General features: G+C 31.9%; 4 long non-coding RNA genes across 4 annotated transcripts; all 4 read left to right on the top strand.

The window, feature by feature from the left end:
- Positions 1–5,065: 5,065 nt before the first annotated feature.
- Positions 5,066–6,006, top strand: LOC115890298. The gene is made up of 2 exons (XR_004051618.1): positions 5,066–5,249; positions 5,950–6,006. It is a non-coding gene; the product is annotated as an uncharacterized LOC115890298 (long non-coding RNA).
- Positions 6,007–6,550: 544 nt separating this feature from the next.
- LOC115890297 lies at positions 6,551–9,926 on the top strand. Its single transcript, XR_004051617.1, has 2 exons — positions 6,551–6,704; positions 9,676–9,926. It is a non-coding gene; the product is annotated as an uncharacterized LOC115890297 (long non-coding RNA).
- A 510-nt stretch (positions 9,927–10,436) lies between these two features.
- Positions 10,437–11,568, top strand: LOC115890299. Its single transcript, XR_004051619.1, has 2 exons — positions 10,437–11,039; positions 11,281–11,568. It is a non-coding gene; the product is annotated as an uncharacterized LOC115890299 (long non-coding RNA).
- A 2,336-nt stretch (positions 11,569–13,904) lies between these two features.
- On the top strand, positions 13,905–15,926 carry LOC115890330. The gene is made up of 2 exons (XR_004051624.1): positions 13,905–14,115; positions 15,824–15,926. It is a non-coding gene; the product is annotated as an uncharacterized LOC115890330 (long non-coding RNA).
- The last annotated feature ends 3,625 nt before the right edge of the window (positions 15,927–19,551 follow it).

The raw sequence follows: 19,551 nt of genomic DNA, 5'->3' as shown, positions 1-19,551 counted from the left end.
TACTATTTTCGGGAGATAATCCCTTAACGTTTACTAACTCCTTCACCATTTTGTCCGGAATTTTTGAAGTCGAAACTTTGGAGGCTTCCACGCTTCGAATGACTGAGGAGCCGAACAACAGTACCCTAAAAGGGTTCCCTTCTTCAAGGATACAGAATAATAATTTGTGTTCATTACTCTCGCCGGTACAGTTTTCTTCGCTCGTAGCAGGGCTTTTCCAACAGCGATCCCCCGTCCTATTTCGCTGTCATGGTTCCTTGGCTCCAACAGAATAATACTCCCATTATTCATTTTATCTTCCAGGCAACCATCCAAAAATATCTCACAGCGCTCAGGGATCGAAACATCTTCTGCTACCACCACGCGAAGCGTCTCCTCACATTTTCGATGTAGAACCACTTCTTCTTCATTTATTTTCAAAATTCCCTGTTTGAAGTTTAGTTCAAAACCTCTAGTGGCCATGATGTCCATTCCGAGAATAAGTTCATCTTCGATATCTGCTACTACCACTGGATGTTCAAAACTGGTGCTCCCAATAACAAAATTAAGGTTTACTTCTCCATGGACAGCAGCAGAGCCCCCCGTAGCAGTACGTAGTCGCCATTGTGTTGTTTTAACCTTCTTCGATGTTTTAAGAATGTCCGGTCTGATAATAGTTTTCGTCGCTCCTGTATCCAACAGCATAGTCCGGAACTCTCCATCAACAAAACCATCCACAAACATGCTGTTGAATTTGTGTTGTAGCGAGGCGACTCGAGCAGTTTTCGTTGGGGCATGTTGGGTACAGGTCGACGTGTGCCCCTTCATTTCGACCCTTAGTAGTTTTCCGACCTCGACGAAGCCGGTTCTTCGTTCTTCTCCTTACAACGGCTTCGCACGTGTCCTACCTGTCCGCAGTTCCAGCAATGAATCAGTCCCTTCTTGCCCATGTACTGGTCCATTACTTTCCGAACAATCCCTTCCACGGATTCGTCGGAACATTCGTCGATGGCCCGTACTCTTCCTAAAGACCGAGAACTTTGTTTCGCGGCCTCGAATTCTAGGGCACGTGCTAAGCATCCACCAAGTGCGTTGGGTGGGCTAGGAGAAGTGCTTGTCTTGTCTCGTTGTCACGTAAGCCGTCGGAGAATGCCTGTACTGCCAACCACTCCATAACATTCTCGGGCGTAGCAGGGTACGCAAGGCGAACGAGGCGGGCTACGTCGGCTTCAAACTCCTGCAGAAACTCATTTGACTTTTGAATGCGATTTTATAGCTGGGAACATGTTCCAAATGAGCTTGGCCGTACCTCATTTCTAAATGTCGTACCAATTGCTGATAATCTCCCTGTTCCGATGGTGACAGTGTCTGCAGGATATCCGTCGCATCTCCTCGCAGTGCGACAGTCAAAGCGGTAGCCTTTTCAGCGTTTGTCCATCCGTTCGCTCTCGCAGCGGCCTCAAACTGGCGAAAATAATTGGCCCAAGCGGTTTTTCCGTCAAACTGTGGAGGTTTCATAACTGATTTTGAGGTATACCTATTTTCGACTAGTTTCGGTCCCTCCGATGTTTCTTGACATTTTGGTGAATTTGACTTCGTTATTTCTTCCCGTAAAATTTCGATTTTTCTGTTTACATCATCTTCAATTTGTGATATTTTGTCTTGTAGTTCCGTAGAATTCTCTATAATTTCTGTTATCTTTTCTTCTAAATTAATTATTTTATTAAGCTGGCCTGTATGTCTTTAGAATTTTCTGCGATCTTATCTTCTAAAATATTAATTTTATCACTGATTTTCTCTTCTAAATTAACTTCCAAGTCAATTATTTTACTATTCAAATTGTCTTCTAATTTTTGTAAGGACGAGTCAAAGTCCAACTCAAAGCAAAATATGTCAGGATCCTCACCTTCCTCAATCAAAACGTCTCTCAGTCTGGCTTGCAAAATGCTTTTCTTTCCATCTGTCTCGCAAGTCAGTTTCCTCAAGTCAGTTTATTTTGTTTAGTTTCCCTTTAAGCACCTATTCAACAATTTTGTTATACATTGTTAATATCAATATTAGTCATCTTTATTTCTGTAATAATTATAATGACTTGGCACGATATTGTTACGTTTTTCGTCCGTTCCGTGTGGATAGAAAGTCACAATTTATTTAAACACTATTTATTTAACACTAATTAACAAAAACAATAACGATAAAAGACTTAAAGAACTATTTACAAACGATTTATAACTAAGAATTTATTTTGAATTTTTGCGCGTCAACTGTACTTGTCTATTTATAACTGCCCTCTCTAGGCCACAGCCGCCGGCTTTTATACCTACAGTTAAAGTTTACTAGAATAGTCCATAGATCGTTAGGTGCATAGAGAAGGCTTCGAATGTTCTCGTATGTACTTCTCCATTCCAGTGGGACTCGATTCTTCTCGAGTCTTCGAATGAATCATTACGGTGTCTATTCTTTAATGCGATGTTAAGGTCATCCGAGGGCGGGCCATATAGTTAGGTTAGGTCGAGTCCACACCGGTCCGCAACAATATGATATTCTATTCTAATTAAAAAACTTCATTTCTTAGAGCACTGGCACTGTTTAGAGATGGTGCTGTGCAATTGCCAAGTCATTATAATTATTACAGAAATAAAGATGACTATAATATAATATTGATACTAACAATTTATAACAAAATTGTAGACTAAGAAAAGATACTAAATAAAATAAGAGAGACTAAATAAAATAAGACTGAGACTAAATATGATGATATATATATGAGTAATATAATGAAATAAGAGAGACTAAATAAAATACACTGACTTGGTTTTACATAAGATCGCACAACTTTTTATAACGGAAGAATTGTGTTGCGAGACTTGGCATTTCTTTACATTCTATGTTTTTGATGGGATCTAATTTCTTTTTGTTGTCCTCCTATTTTTTTCTCGGGTAATATATTATTCAAAATAATATCAAAGAAGTTTCACTAGCAACTAGCAGTAATTCATAAACTTTGAATTATTTGAATATTTTGTGACACATATAGAAGTACCTTAGAATTTTGATGATCTGTCAGTGAGTCAATGTCGAAATTAAAGAAATTTGACAAGCGATCATTCATAAACTATAAGTTATGATTACTAGATAATTTGGTAACCTAGCTAGCTATAGTATGTCTTAATGTGTAGTGAAAATGATTAACCTTTTTTATCCACAACGAAGTTACAGGGTGGTCAAAAGTGCCGCTAATACCTTCGAAAAAAGGATGGTATGGTACGGCTGTGCTCGACTTTAACAGATTTATTTGTTTTAGAGTACAGGGTGTCCTATTCTCGTCTGTTTTATGGAGAATCATTTCATCTACATTTTCATGTAGAATCCAGTGGCGTAACTAGAACTTTGCTGGAAGCTGTAATTTTCGAAATATTATGTATGTGTGTATACGACTCAAACTTTCATAAAGAAGATGCATTAGGTATTTAATTTTTTAAAATAAATCAACCTACATTAAAATATATAATCATATTATTTAATTTCATTTAATCAGATACATTTTAGATACATTTTGTTTTCCGTCGTGATATCTTAATAAACTGCACTGAAGATGAACTTCTACAGCTTTTATATAACACGCTGTCAGAGTTATTGATATTTTTGATGCACTTGTGCAATAACTTCGCAACACGGAAACTAGCATGAAAGAGCCAATAGCCATTTGACGTTGAATAAATTATTCGATTATTTTTATTACCTAATTTAAACCGCTCCCTTATATTAAAAAAAAAATAGAAATGAATTTTTTACTTTATTGATGAAAATAAAATGAAACCTCTACTCAGTATACCGATTTAGTCATTTTAGAAGTGTGATTTGGAGTTTAAAGTGTAAGACAGTGATGTAGGCAGCTGAATGGAAAATTAAATGTATTAAAAGGAGATAAAAGTTAGGTTGATACATTTCTTCTATGCGGTACTGCCGGATTTTGCATCAAAAGTTCAAACCCTACAAGTAGGCATTTATGGAAAATGTTGCTCTAGGGTTGGAACCTTAATTTTCACAATTAGTTACTTATTTTACTACAGATGTAATAAATTATATTTAGCTTAGATATATTATCTTCATTTCGGTAGTATATATGAAAGTTTTTAAAATAGTATATTTTTTTTCTACACAAATTTTCCTAAAAACGTAAAAACCTGCAACACTGTATGCCACTTTTGATTTTGTTTCTTTCTCTGTCTGTCAACCGGTCATTTATATTAAGCCGGTCCTACACGATGCCTTCAACGTTGGTTTCAACGTTGGAACCAACGTTGCACGCATAATTTGGCATAGGCTTCGACAATATTGCAATTTACAAGTGTGTCTCCTACACAATGTGGCAAATGATCATATGTCCAACGTTGGTGCATCGGTGTTGAAAACATAGGAAACCCGATGAAAATTTTGAACTGTCCAAATATTGGCTCTCCTATTGATTTTACAGCCAAGTCGTAAATAGGATTTTTAAAGGTCGGTGTATGCCGAATACACGTGCCAAATTTGAACAATTCTGAACAAGCCGATTTTAACTTATTTAAGAAAAGCTGCATCTAAATTAAAACTGAACAGGTAACAATGCAAAAACAGAAAAATGTCAACAAACCTTAAATTGTCAACCTATGATTTTATTATTTTCAAATGTAATTTGTTGCGAGCTATTTGGACCACTACGTTATAGCAGTTGCGCAACTAGATACAGGCTTCTAAGGGGGCTCAAGTCTTCTGGGGGGCTTAGGTCACTATAAGATAGTATATATTTAGATTAAAACCAATTTTAAAAGACTCATACCAGTCACCTAGGCCCTCGCCTAGGCCTCACCTAAGCCCCCCCCGGCCCCTCCCTAGTTGTGCCATTGGTTATAGTACCTTACGGTTAATATTTTAATTTGACATTGACAAAATAATAAATTGACAACTTAAGGTATTGCCTGGTTTTGCAGTGTTAGCTATTCAGTTTTACTATAGTTTTACTTTAAAAATAGATTTGTAAGAGTCTTGTTTTCCGTTAAAAATTGTTTATATTAAATTGTGTTATTTTAAGAAATAATATTTTATTTTAATCTCTAATTGACTTTTCTTGACCGCATGTATAAAATGTCGTTTCCTAGACGATGCGGTTTGCATTGTTGATGATTATTTTGACTGACGTCGCCATTTATCAAAAAATATTAAATTCAGATTATAATTGTGTGGAAAATATTTCTGGGACTGAATAGAAGGAATGAAGTATTATACAGGTGAGTGTATTTTGTTCACTCACGGGCATTACTGGGATTTGTATGAGAGTAGTTTAATATTATTCAGTTAACAGTTATTGAGCTTTAGTAGTAGATAGAGAAGGGTATTTTAGTATTACTTTTCTGTGTGTGTGTTTTATAGTAGACAAGTGTTTATCAAAGGGCATTTTAATATAGTTTAGTTAAAAGATAGATGTTTATCAAAGAGTGTTTTAGTGTTATTTATTATAGATACGTAATGGACAGCTATTTATCAAAGAGTATTTTAGTAATATTTATTGGGTGTGATTTATAATACCTGGCAAATTATCAAATGGTATTTAGTATTATTATTTTGGAGTGTTTTATATTTTTACGTATGACCCAAATTGTTTAACAACAATATTAAGCTATGTCGCTTTGTGGCCATCCCTTTTGCGTGTGGGACAGACGCCTTGTCGCTTAGCTGCGGAACAACAACATTATGCTATGTCGCTTTGTGGCCATCCCTTTTGCGTGTGGGACAGACGCCTTGTCGCTTAGCTGCGGAACAACAACATTATGCTATGTCGCTTTGTGGCCATCCCTTTTGCGTGTGGGACAGACGCCTTGTCGCTTAGCTACGGAACAACAAAAATATTTAACTATTTTATATACTCGATTATGGTGATGTGATCATGTGCGTTTTCCAGTGATGCTCAAGTATATTTTATTTTTATAGATTGCAAATTGCGTGATCATAGAGTGAGAGCATTACACAAGTGTCCCGGCATCTAAGGTGAGTTTAGCTTCTTTTGTTTATGTTGTTTGAATATTAAATAGATATTAACACCATTCATATATTATGCTATATAAACAAACAAAAAATATTATATTTTTCTTACTCGCTCTTACAGATTTATTTTAGTTATTATAGTTTTAATTTTCAAATAGTTTTTCTTAAATTACTTAAAATCGGATGTCCAAAATTGTTCAAATTTCGCATGTGTATTCAATATACGCAATCCTTTAAAAAAATTATTTACGGCGTCGTTGTAAAATTAGTAGGGGAGCCAATACTTAGACAGTTCAAAATTTGTATGGGATTCCCTGTTTCCAACGCCTCTGCACCACCCGGTATATTATCGGTTTTATTCATCTTTAATTGATACGTATAATACTTATTTATTTGTATTTTACTAAGAAAAAATATTATTGAGTATGAATTTAATTCTATTTTTATCTATTTTTAATTAAATGTTAAGAAAAAGCAGAATTATGAAGTAATTAATGTAGGTATTTCCTGTTAATAGAGATGAAATATTTATATAAAATGAGAGTAACTAATTTTTAAATCTAGTTTGCGGTATGTAGTCCTCCATAAAACAGAACAAGATGGCTTGTGTGAAGTACTGCCTTTTGGTAATGTGTTTTTTTCTGATAATGATAGATAACATCGAAAATGCCCCAGCGACTGTAACTCAAAGTCCAATTGAAGTAAGTAACTAAATAATGTTTATAACTTTCTGCTGATTTAATTCTTAAAAAACTTCTGAGTATTTCGCTACTGAAACATAAAACTAAAGAAACAAAGATATTTTTTGTTGTCTTTGCTCGTAAATAAATTGCCTAACCAACAAAAATGCTTACTAATGGGACAAAAGAAGCAAAAAATCAAAAAGAATAAAGAAAAACTGTTTAAAATATGTAAATGTTAATTACTCTCAGAAAACTATTAATTATTTATTTTTGTACTGTCACGACTTTTTAGTCGTAAACAAGTTGACACCTTGACAATGATTTTTAGCCATTGTCAATGTGTCAATTATTGCATAAGATAGCACATTTCTTTCATATACAAAAGACAGTGTATATGTTACGGTTAAGGTCCGATATTCGGTTAGTATCGACATTACCCGATTAATCTCGAGAATAACATACAACAAAACAAGCAAAAAAAAAACATTAACCTGTTAATGTCGACATTAACCGGACATCGGACTTTAACCGTGACATATACATAAGAAGTTGTATTAAACAGCACATTTCTTTCTGATTTCAAACAGCCCTTGTTGTTAGTCTCATTCAAATCTATACTAATATATAAAATCCTTAAGTGACTGACATACTGATTAATCACGATCCTGCTCAAACCACTCAACGTAAGAAGCTCAATTTTGGCATACAGATTGATTCTAGGGTGTAGAGGTTCGATAAGAAGGGATTTTTCGAAATTCCAGTTCCAAGAGGGTGAAACCACCCCTCAAATATTACAATATTTTTTATTTAAAACACGGTCAAGTTTTCGAAAAAACGCTTAAACCCGTATATTTTATTTTGTTTTTTTTTACATATTTTAAGATTTTTTAAAAATGTATACAGGGTGTTTCCAAAAATCAGGTCATTGATTAATCACGATCCTGCTTAAAGCGCTTGACGTAAAAAGCTGATTTTTGGAAAACAGATTGACTTTAGGGTGTAGAGGTTCGATAAGAAGGGATTTTTCGAAACTCGAATTCTAAGCGGGTGAAACTATCCCTCAAATATTAAAATATTTTTTATTTAAAAACCGGTGAGTTTTTCGGAAAAAACTCTTAAACACGTATATTTTATTTTGTTGTTTTACATATCTTAAGCTTTTTTATAAATTTATACAGGGTGTTTCATAAAATATGACCATTGAGTAATCACGATTCTGCTTAAACTGCTCGACGTTTAAAGCTGATTTTTGGTAAACGGATTGACTGCGGGGTGTAGAGGTTCGATAAGGAAGGGTTTCTCGAATCTCAAATTCCAAGATGGTGAAAACGTCCCTCAAATATTACAATATTTGTTATTTAAAAAACGGTTAGTTCGGGAAAACGCTTGGACAAGCATAATTTATTTGGCTTTTTTACATATTTGGATTTCTTTAAAAAATCATACACGGTGTTCCAAAAAGTTGGGTAATTTCTTAACCACGATTCCGCTTAAACTGCTTGACGTAAAAAACATATTTTTGGCAAACGGATGTTTTGAAAGTCAAATTCCAACGAGATGAAACTACCTCTCAAATATTACCAAGTTATATAATAATATCGCAATATTGTTTTTTTCTCATGCTGACATAAATGTGAGAAAATTTTATCCAGTTTGTATGTTAATGAAAATTCTTGCTTTGCTTTATCATCACCATTACAAATGATTAATTCGACGCGAACGAAGTCGCTAGTACACGCTAGTTCCATATAAATGTATAAAAATAGAATGTCCTATCTTCAAAAAATAAAAAAGTTATAGTCAGTTAAATATCGGAAAACCAAACCAAACCAAACCTGTGATTATACACTCACCGGCACGAAAAACGGGCAGCTTAAAATTTTCATGTATTTTAACGTCTAATACATTTCATTTTAGTGGGCTGATTTTGATGATTTTTTAAGGAATTTGTAGCTAAATTATTTTACTTTTCAGTATCTCTTTCTAAATTAAAAATGAATTTTCCCATCTGTCAATTATACGAGGAAAAACAGAATGTTGATCTTTTGGTGAAAGTTTGAAGGGGTGTTTCAAACTTTCACCAAAATACTGGAATATACTAACAAAGCGAGGAATTTAAAAATTACTTCATCATCTAGGTACGTCTTTTCTCGATAGTTGTTTTTTTGATTCATCTAAATATATAGCTTTATCTTTATTAGAGATTTTCTCTTTTGAATAAAGCGGTAACGATTTACAGCAATTTTAACATTGAAAGCATTGCTTTTGGGTCCTCTTCAACACACTTATAAAATAGTGTTTATTTTTTATGTAATGTCACTATCATTGAAAAATCATATTATTATAATTATTTATTGACGTTTACTCTAGTAGAGATTGTTTTGAGTTCTGACGTATCGGCAATTGCTGCCTTAATTGATCATGATAGAGATGAACTTTTGGGCTTAAAACCATGTCTGCTAGAGTAACTGCCCAAGACAAGAATAATATGATTTTTCAAAGACAGTGACATTACATGAATCATAAATACTATTTTATGTCTGTTGACTAGAACCAAAAGCAGAACTATGGTTTTAATGTAAAAATACCAGAAAATGTTTTCTTTTAAAGCGAATATCTCCAAAGAAAATTAAGCAATTGAGATGAACCAAAAAACACACTATCGAAAAGAAATACCCCTAGATGACAAAATTATTTTTAAATTCATTGCTTTAATAACGTACTTCACAGGGTGTTTCAAACTTTCACATAATATTAATTTTTTTTTACCCTCGTATAATTGACAGAGAAAACTTTCATTATTAAATTAGAAAGAGACACTAAAAAGTCAAATAATTTAGCTACAAATTGCTTAAAAAATAATCAAAATCGGTCCACTAAAACACAACATATAAAACTTTAAAATACACGAAAATTTTAAGGTGCCCCGCGTTTTTCGTGCCGGTGAGTGTAGTTTTCAATATACAATATAATTTTTTTTCTTTTTTAGAGTATACTTCCTCTAATTCGGCCCATAATTTTACCTCTTTGCAAGAAACCTTTAGAGCTGGCAGAAGATGGGACATGTAGAGAAGTAGAACGTTAAACAAAAATAACATTACAAAGACCAACAAACCATTCATTTCATGAGGCAACTAGATGAGGTACCATGAAGAAATTTGATTACTCAAAAAGAAAATGTAAAAGTAATTATAATTATGATATATTAAAAAAATATTATATTGCATAGTATTAAATTATGAAAAAAAATGGACAGGATATTTTGAAATTAAAGATATATTTAAAATGTGGTTCTTTCATTTTCCCTATAAAAATATATTAAAAATCATTGATATCGTTTTTTCTACCCGTTTATCTAAAAAATAAACTGTAAATTAATTTTTTATATTTTATTTGCATTGTTATGAGCTTTCTAAAAATATAACATATTAAATTCTTAGGTTACATAAATAAGGTAAAAAATGCATTATTTAATCTTTTAACATAAATCAACTTAAATGCAAAACCTCTAGCGAGGGGAAGGGGACTCATAGGTCAAGTAGTTTCGACAATTACGGGAGTTACTTGCCATCATCAGGTCCAAATGACAAAAGCAACTATTCCCGAAACATGTTGCCACATTTAACAAAAATTATTTTTTGAAATAAATAATTTGAAAAGATTGTGAGTCCCCCGATGAACTCACACTGGGTTAGAGAACGTTTAATAAATCAACTTAGATTCAAAGAGTATTATTTTATTTATTTTCACGAGATAAATTTTGCTTTCCATCGTGTTATCTTAATAAACTTCAGTGAAAATGAACTTGTGCAGCTTTTAGATAACACGCTGTCAATCAGATATCGATATTTTGATGCACTTGTAACCTAACCCACCATGCTAACCCATTTAAAATTTTTCAAAAAATTAGTAAAAATCTCTTTAAAGCATCTGGTGATTATTGGACCTTAAGAACCAAACGTTTAATTTGTTTAGCAAATTCTAATGGTTTTGACATCAGGATTGCCTGGATTCCAGGTCATTCCAATATCTTGTGAAATACAGAGGCAGATTTGTTGGCTAATATTGGAAAAGATTTAAATATTCCGAAATCTATGGAGATGGATTCAATAGATATTTTTAATTCAATTAAAACTGATATTTTGTGTAATTATAAGGAAAATTGGAAATCTCGTATGAAAGGAAAAAAGCATGTGTATTTTAATATACAAACAATCTTCCCAGATAAACAATGGTTTAAAAATTTCCAGTATATAGATAGAAGACATATTACAACGTTAATTAGAATGCGTACAGGCCATTGCTTAACAAAAAACCATTTATATAAAATTAAAGTGAAGGAAGATCCATTCTGTGAGTGTGGCTCTGTTGAAGACCTAAATCATATCTTTTTAGAATGTCCTATAAATTTTTTGTTTAATTTGGATTTATATCAAAAATTTATTGAAATGAATTTTCCTACTCCACTATCAATATTTACAGTTTTGTCTAAGCCAAGTGAAAAATTAATAGAAACTATTATGATATTTTTAAACATTAATAGAATTAAATTATAATGCTCAACTTTCTATTTTTTATTTTCTTTTTGTTTCAGTTTCCGAATGCAGTCTGTTTGTGTGACCTCTATCCTATGTGCCTTTGTGTGTGATATAATCTTCCTTTCAGCACGTCATTTATATATTTAATAAATAATAATAATAACATTTTACAGTCACAGGTCACAGGTTACCTTCATAGAAGTTAGTTATATTAAAATTTACCCATTATACATTTTACTCAGATAAGAATCAGTGGCCTTGATATGGTTTAGAGCCAGTCAACATCTTGGTCACTCCCAAATTGAGCTGGCGGTTGCCTTGTAGCAGAGCCATCATAAAAAAAAGAAGAAGAAAAAAAGAACCATTTGGGTGTCAACTTTTGGAAGGTTATCAGATGACGCCTTTTCGAATCCAGGTTCTGGTACGACCATGATGGAACAAATTATCAAAAAATAACAATTTAAAACTTAAAATTTGATTACGAGCTTTCACAAACGGAGTAAACGAAAAATTTAACCTCAAATTTATTATTCAACATGCACGTCAAATCAAATCGCAATGTTGCCAGTTGTTGGCTGCATAGTGCACGAGCACGGTTTTGCAATGTGATTGGGCGTATTTTTCATACGTCATCAATTGGCACTTTAAAATGATTAATTACCAAAGCAATTAAAAAGGGCCTATAAAAAATTATTCAATGTCATGGAACTATTTTTATGGATAAATATACTGAAAATAGTCTTCTATTTCAGATTTTGTCCCTGAATTGGGTATTTTATTTTTTGTGAAAGAGCCCATTATTCGATTGCTTTGGGTACCTAATTTAAACCGGCCCCATATGATAAAAAGTTAGAAAATGCATTTTGTACTAATATCGGCGTTAATATACTGAAATCCCCTAAAGGCCTAGTCGTTTCATGTATTGTCGGCAAACATCATGACACTTAGTAACATTCGTTCATTGTTTGACCTAACCAACTGAAACGCAGCAATTAATTTATTCATTTTCAGTTACCCTGTTACCAACCCATTATTATACCGTACGATATGATTAAATGGCGTCAAAGACGGTTGGGGAATGCAAACGATGAATTTTGGCGAGGTCAAGAACTAAACATCATTTCGTACTCTTCTTTATTGTTTAACGGCGCTTAGTACCAGAATGGAGAATGAGTGAGAGGGGGGGTTAATCACTGCGACCTTAAAGATCTATTGTGCCCCCCTTCCTTGAGTCATCACACAGTCTATAACCCATCATACACATGTACAGATAGGTTATCAGTTTATTCCACGGGTTGTCTGCTCACAAAAATCGCCCGACTGTGCAAATCCCTGGTTCAACTGGAGTGGGATCTTCTGGAGGAACCTAACAAACTCTTGTAATATCTAAAAGACATTCTTCTATGGTTTCTCCACATCGAGTTATGATCGTCGCAAAGCCGTAGTAATTAACAGACTCATGTTATGTTTTCTCATCAATTTTTTTTTAAGGACCAACCACCGTTTTCTCATCATTTTTGCTTAAGGACCTATGTGATAAATGTAGTAATCCTTTAACTGTCAAACATATCCTTAAGGAATGTAGTCAGTTAATTAACCTAAGAGAGGCCTGCAATCTTTCGTCAGACATGTCAGTTATTTTTTCTACAAATGAGCAACCAAAACTTTTTGATTTTCTGGAAAGATCGGGATATATATCTAAAATATAGGTATCTAAAAAGCTACACTTTGGTTTAAAGCAACCAATTACTAATTCAATTGTACATATTTTTACGTTTTATCGTTTTATTCTATGTTGTCTGTAGCGTTTACTTTTTATTTCTACCACATACACAACCGGTACACACCCTTCCACGGTTGGAGTTTGGCCCTCCGTGCTCTGCACAGTCGAGGAGCTTGCTTCCGGCTGAGGTACCCGTGAGGCTGGAAGATCTGTCTCGATTTTCTCCACCTCTTTAACTTGGTATCTCCTTAGATACGGTGTTGTCCCGTATCTATAATAGAGGATATGTCTCTCTTTCTCTATTGCCCCCTTGGATTTGAGGTCAATTCCTATTGTGAGGACTATTGCTTACTACCAGTTGGCATTAAAAACGTTGTATTTTACTTTTATACTGAGTAAAAAGTATTTTAAATAGTAGGCATAGTTTAAAATTAGAGAAAAATAGATATATCTCTGGAAACTTCTATCCTTTTTTAATGTTTTTATAATTATTAGTATTAATTTTAAGTTCTATTTCAATTTTAGTAAATAACTTCTACAGATTGACCTCGCTAAAATTATCAATGGTTTTCATTTACCAGCCCTCTTTGATTTAGACACTTCCTAAGTCGGTAGGTCACTGACCATGATATGACCGATGACCGCGGTTCGAATTCCGTGTAAACAAAGTAGGCCCCGTCCAGATTAGCCCTGGCAGCAAAAAGGAGACGTTAACTGAAATCTTTAATTTTTTCTAAAAAACTCTGAACGTTTATTTCACGAACAAACTTAGCATCGGTTTGTAGTGCATGGTATATCATCTCTTTTTTTGACACACTAGGTATATATAATCGGTTTTATTTATCATTAATAGATACGCATAATCCTTATTTATTAGTATTTTACCAAGAAAACATATGACAACACTAACATAAAAATCTATTTTTATATTTTTAATTAAATGTTTAGAAAAAGCACAACGGTGAAGTAATTAATGTCCACATGACCAAGATCATATAATATAAATGATAGTAACTAATTTTTAAATTTAGTTTGCGGTATGTAGTCCTCCATAAAAGAAGACAAGATGACTGATGGGAAGTATTGCCTTTTAGTAATGTGCTTTTTTCTGATAATGGTAGATAACATCGAAAGTGTCCCAGCTACTGTAACTCAAGGTCCAAAAGAGGTAAGTAACTAAATAATGTCTATAACTTGGTTCTTAAAAAAATTGTGGGTATTTCGCAACTGAAATAGAAATCTATAAAACAAAAAAGTTATTTTTTGTAAAATTCCACTGCATAGAATCCAGACAAAAACCAGTTTGTCAGTGTAAATTGTCTAACATCTCAGAATCAAGAAGTAGCAAAAAACAAAAAGAATAAAGAAAACCTGATTAAAATGTGTACTCCGAAAATACTGTTAATTATTTATTTTTGTACCAACACGACTTTTTAATCGTAAACAACTTGACATCTTGACAATGGCTTTTTAACCTTTTTTTAACCACTGTCAAGTTGGCAACTGTCTATATTAGAAGTTGTATTAAATAGCACATTTCTTATTGATTTCAAAAATATATCATACATCCCTTTTTAAGAGTTTCATATCGTATAAATGTGTAATCAATGATATGGCAACTACCTTGATATGAATAAACATAATTAACATTGATGTATATTTTATCGCATTTTGTTAAAACTGATAAAGGAAAAGAGCGTATGGGATAATGTTTGAAATCAAATAAAAATATGGTATCCAATACACTCTAGAAACTGGACTAAAAACCCTACAATTTAATTTTTAAGTAAATAGTCGATTTCTAAAAACAAAAAAGTTATAATCAGTTAAATGTCGGAACAACTAAAATGAAAACATTATAGCGTTATTATAGATTTCAGTATACAATACCGAGTGCGCCTTAAAAGTGGCTCACCCCTATAACTTTTTTTATTTTTTCAGATAAAAAACGAATTGGTATATTAGTATAGATATGACATAAATTAGGATTGATTGACGCATTCAATTGTTTTTGGTCACTTCCTGTTTCACCGGAAATGACTACAACTTTTGAATTTTAAATGGCACCCCAGGTATATTTTTACTTTATTCGATAGCAAAGGATACCATGAATAGAACGAATAGAATGACATATTATATGTAAACTTTTGACAATTACGCTTATAAAAAAGTCGTCTTTTAAATTTCAAACTAGAGTGCTATGACTATGTTAAAAACACTAATTTTTAATCAAAAAGCCTTGAACAAAATAGATTTGGTCATCTAATGTTTTTTGTGTCTTTTCTTGGCCGGTTTAAAAATGCCCAAATCGTTTTTTAATGATATCTCATTTTTTGAAATGGGACAAGGGTGGCTTATTAGCATATTTAAAAAATTATTTACGAATAATTTGGTACCGCACACGTATTTTGAGTCAAATTATCGTTATAAACCGCATGATACAATTTCAAATAAGCCAATATACGAAAATATGAAAAGTTGACACATGATATTTATTCATTCAGAGTGTCATCGTCAAAGCGTCTATAGAATAAAGTAAAAAAATAACGAGGGTGTCATTTAAAAATCAAAAGTTGTAGTTATTTTCAGTTAAACAGGAAGTGACCAAAAATAATTGAATACGTCAATCAATCCTAATTTAGGTCTAATTTGTAACATACCAAATCTCGTTTTTTTATCTAAAAAATAAAAATGTTATAGCGGTGAGTCACTTTTGTCACGCACCCGGTATATATATATATATATATATATATATATATATATATATATATATATATATATATATATATATATATATATATATATATATATATATATATATATATATATATATATATATATATATATATATATATATTTTTTTTTTTTTTTTTAAGAGAAATTATAGGCCAATAATTCTACCTCCCTGCAAGAAACCTTTAGAGCTGGCAGAAGATGGGACATGTAGAGAAGTAGAACGTTAAACAAAAAAAAACATTAGAAAGACCAACAAGCCATTCATTTCATAAGGCAACTAGACTAGTACAATCAAGAAATGTTATTACTCAAAAATTAGATTTGTTTTCGAAATTTACTTATCTAAATAATTATAATTACACAATATTAAAAAATAATAATAAAATAATAATGGACAGGACATTTTCAAATCATTAAAAATGTTTTTAAAGTGTGGTCTTTTATTTCCCCTATATACTATAAAAATATATTAAAAATCATTAATATCGTTTATTCTGCCAATTTAACTAAAAATTAACAGTAAAATAGAAAATTAGAATAAACATGAATTTTAGATATGCAAAATATTTATCAAATCATAAAGTTTGATATAAACTACGTTCATTTGTTTTGGAGTACAGGGTGTCCTATTATCGTGTATTTTATGGAATTTTTTGATTACGAATAGGTACGAATTAATTATTATAATATGCAGTTTTTACATTAACAAGTTCCTTTTTGATGGAATTAAATATGCTACACACAGATTTGTCTTAACCCTCTTAGTTCTTGAAATACAAGGCGAATTTTAAAATATTGGATTTTCCCCTCTTTCTGTTTTGGTTATCTTATAACTTATTGAGAAGGTATTATAAATTATTGAGAAGGTAAGGAATCTATAGAATTTTTTCACATAGAATCCAGTGGCTTAACTATATTCTGGGAGCTGTAATTTTCCAAATATGACTCATTTTTTTTTATTTTACACCCTGTATACCTTTTCATATTTAATTTACCCTCATCTTTTCAAAAGTATTATATATATTTACTAGCGTGTACCCGCGACTTCTTTCGCGTCGAATTAATCATTTGTAATGGTGATGATACTGCAAAGCAAGAATTTCCATTAACATACAAACTAGATAAAAATTTTCTCACATTTATGTCAGCATGAGAAAAAACAATATGGCGATATTATTATATAACTAATATTTGAGGGGTAGTTTCATCTCATTGGAATTTGAAAAATCCGTTTGCCAAAAATAAGCTTTTTACGTCAAGCAGTTTAAGCAGAATCGTGGTTAATCAATTGCCCAACTTTTTGAAACACCCTGTATGATTTTTTAAAAAGTTTCAAAATATGTAAAAAACAAAATAAATTATGCGTGTCTAAGCGTTTTCCCGAAAGACTGTTTTTTAAATAACAAAAATATTGTAATATTTAAGGGGCGTTTTTCACCCTCTTGGAATTTGAGATTCGAGAAACCCCTCCATATTGAACCTCTACACCCCGCAGCCAATCTGTTTGCCAAAAATCAGCTTTAAACGTCAAGCAGTTTAAGCAGAATCGTGATTACTCAATGATCATACTTTATGAAACACCCTGTATAAATTTTTAAAATATCTTAAAATATGTAAAAGAACCTAATAAAATATACGATTAAAATTAAGAGTTTTTTCCGAAAAACTGACCGGTTTTTAAATAAAAAAAATTCACAGTCCTTTACAAAGATGCAACCGGGGGGGCATTGAAAATGATGAATAAAAACGTAAAAATATGATTAGTGTTAATATGAGTGTATTACATACATATGTTTAAATAACGAACTTAACAAAAAACAACAGATTTAAAGATTCACTGAAAAAGTAGTAATGTTAAAATTAAATAAAACATTATCAATAATAATTTGCGATAATACATTATCAATAATAAATGCGATCGCACCTATCTGTAAAACAAGCAAGCAAAAAAAAAGAATTCTTACGGAAAGTTACACTTTACGATATAATTTTTTAACTGTTAAAGGCAAACCCCATTTAAACAAAAAACTTTTTAATACCTACTACTGTATCTAAAAGACTTTTTTTTAAATTACTAAATTCTTAGCCACGTTTCTGTTTCTCTTGGCTGTTGTGCGTCACGTAACAGATTAAGAGGCCCACGTTTGCACCACAAGGCGATGCTGCAGACCACTAGGTAGACCGGTCGTAGAAATTTATGTTATACAACTTGTAGTCAATCTACACAAACATTTCATTATCAAAAGCTTTTTTCTTTTAAAATGTGTTCCGATTTTGTAAAAAGTATAAGTCAAAATCGCAAAACTTAAATTTGATATGAGTTTCTTAATTTTTAACTAATATAGTGGCGAATTACAAAAATTCCTTTTCAATGAAAATCAGTTAAATAAAATAATTTAATAAATTACTAGCTTTTTCCCGCGACTACGTTCGCGTTACACCTTGAATCGTTCATGCATTGATTTAAATGATTTTTTACTTCTTTATAGAGAGCTAGTGAACATAGATGTTTTTTATTTTTCATCTTTTTTTTTATTTATTAAGAGCACTAATACTCTCTTTATAGGTTATTTATTATTCTTTGAAGGATAATTGAGGAAGATATATTTCCTTATGATGTCACTAAATAAACCCTTGTATAAAATTTTATACTGTCTGGTTTATAATGTTATAGTATTGCATTTTCGTACAGCAAACTTTCATTCCCTATTCTACTCCCTAAGTGTATAAATTTCATAAATTCGCTTTATCTTTGTGTCAATTTTTATGTGTATAATCCAGAGGTCACCAAGTTTTATATAAATTTTTACTAACTTTACCCATTTGGTTAATGAATTTCAAAAATTTCTTCTAATTCTTTTTGTAGGATTTCATTCTTCTAGACCAAATAGTAAGAAATTTTCATACAACAAACTGTTCCGACATAATTTTACTCTCTAAGAGGATGAATTCCTAAAATCGCTTTGTGTAGCTAATTCACTAATGTCGTTTAAACGAACCTTTGTGCTAATATTTATGTATGTAAAGCTGGCGGCATGAACTCACTCTAAAATATCTAAAAACGTTATATATAATCTAACTGACACACCACTGACAATGACAAATAATTTATTTCTGGAGGTATTGTGTGTAGGTGTTTTTCAGGTATGTTTTAGTATTTAGTCGTTTTATACAAAGAAATAGCCATTAAGCACTATAAAAATACTTCATAACAAATCTACACATATATACTTTTCATTTAAAAAAAGAATCATCAAGATTGGTAAAGCGGTTTCGGCGGGATGGATGCAACAAAAAAACCCTTTGAGCTTTTATATATGTATGGATTAATTATTTTTCCAACATATTTTACTTTGCAAATTTTTATAAATAGTCAGACTCGCCAATATCGTACTCCGTGTCCAGCCTGTTTAGCCAAACGTAGGCCGATTCCTCTTCGACGGCGTCGTGACCCTGGCCGAAGGAAGAGTCTTGAAGACGCTCATCCGCGCATAGGAATAAGTTGACTGCGTAGCGTATTGCGTATTAATCGATTCTGAAATTTTCTATCTCGTGTATAACATGTTCGCAAGTTTATTATTTTAATCTCGATTTTAATAGATAAATGTGTGAAATGCCACCTGAATATCTTCCGCCATGACATGTTTTTACTTTTTTGTTATGGTAAAGTGATTTGTATAAACTTTATTCAATAACGTATATTTTCCTCCATTTGTGATTTTTTAATTTTAAGCGAAAATTAAGTATAACATTTTAGGAAAAAGAAACACTGTAATATTTAAAAGAATAAGAAGAAATTAGTCTTATTTTGAAAGGAAAATATAGAAAAAACTCTTTCTATAGAAAAAGTCTTTATACTAACCAGAAT

This window comes from Sitophilus oryzae, unplaced genomic scaffold (genome assembly GCF_002938485.1).
Source record: "Sitophilus oryzae breed Bouriz unplaced genomic scaffold, Soryzae_2.0 scaffold_860_pilon_pilon, whole genome shotgun sequence".
NCBI lineage: Eukaryota > Metazoa > Arthropoda > Insecta > Coleoptera > Curculionidae > Sitophilus > Sitophilus oryzae.
Note: the sequence above shows the minus strand (reverse complement) of the source record. Positions and strands in the feature narration are given on the sequence as shown.